The sequence below is a fragment of the Neopelma chrysocephalum genome, unplaced genomic scaffold (assembly GCF_003984885.1).
Source record: "Neopelma chrysocephalum unplaced genomic scaffold, ASM398488v2 Primary Assembly neopelma1_188643, whole genome shotgun sequence".
NCBI classification, from domain to species: Eukaryota; Metazoa; Chordata; class Aves; order Passeriformes; family Pipridae; genus Neopelma; species Neopelma chrysocephalum.
In genome coordinates this window covers 1-334 of record NW_020939350.1, presented here as the reverse complement: position 1 = coordinate 334, position 334 = coordinate 1, and the positions used below count along the sequence as shown (strand labels likewise).

At 48.2% G+C, this 334-nt stretch overlaps 1 long non-coding RNA gene across 1 annotated transcript; it reads right to left on the bottom strand.

Moving 5' to 3' along the window:
* On the bottom strand, positions 1 to 334 carry LOC113963068. Its single transcript, XR_003532627.1, has 2 exons — positions 280 to 334; positions 1 to 33 (listed from the first exon to the last, which is right to left on the bottom strand). It is a non-coding gene; the product is annotated as an uncharacterized LOC113963068 (long non-coding RNA).

The window sequence follows — 334 nt, the reverse complement described above, 5'->3', positions numbered from 1 at the left end:
CAGCTTCTTCTTGGTGTTGATCAAGCTGGTGTTCTGTGCAACAGGAAAGACAGGAATGGTGCTGTCAGTCCAAATGCCTGCACATCAAGGCCTGAAAGTGCAAGTAGGGTTTAGGAAAGTCTTTAATATAAGAGACTTGCATTAAACTGGGCATTGAGGGCTGGCTGGAGGGACAGCACATTTCATCAAGTGTTTACACAGTAATCACTTACAAGGTGCGGGACATTCTCTCTCTTTTTTATCCCTTGTGGATGGGATTAATTTCCAGCAGTGCCTGACCTGGGTATGGAGGAGCTGCGCACGTTCAGTGGCATCCAGGAGCTCCTGCTCAGCC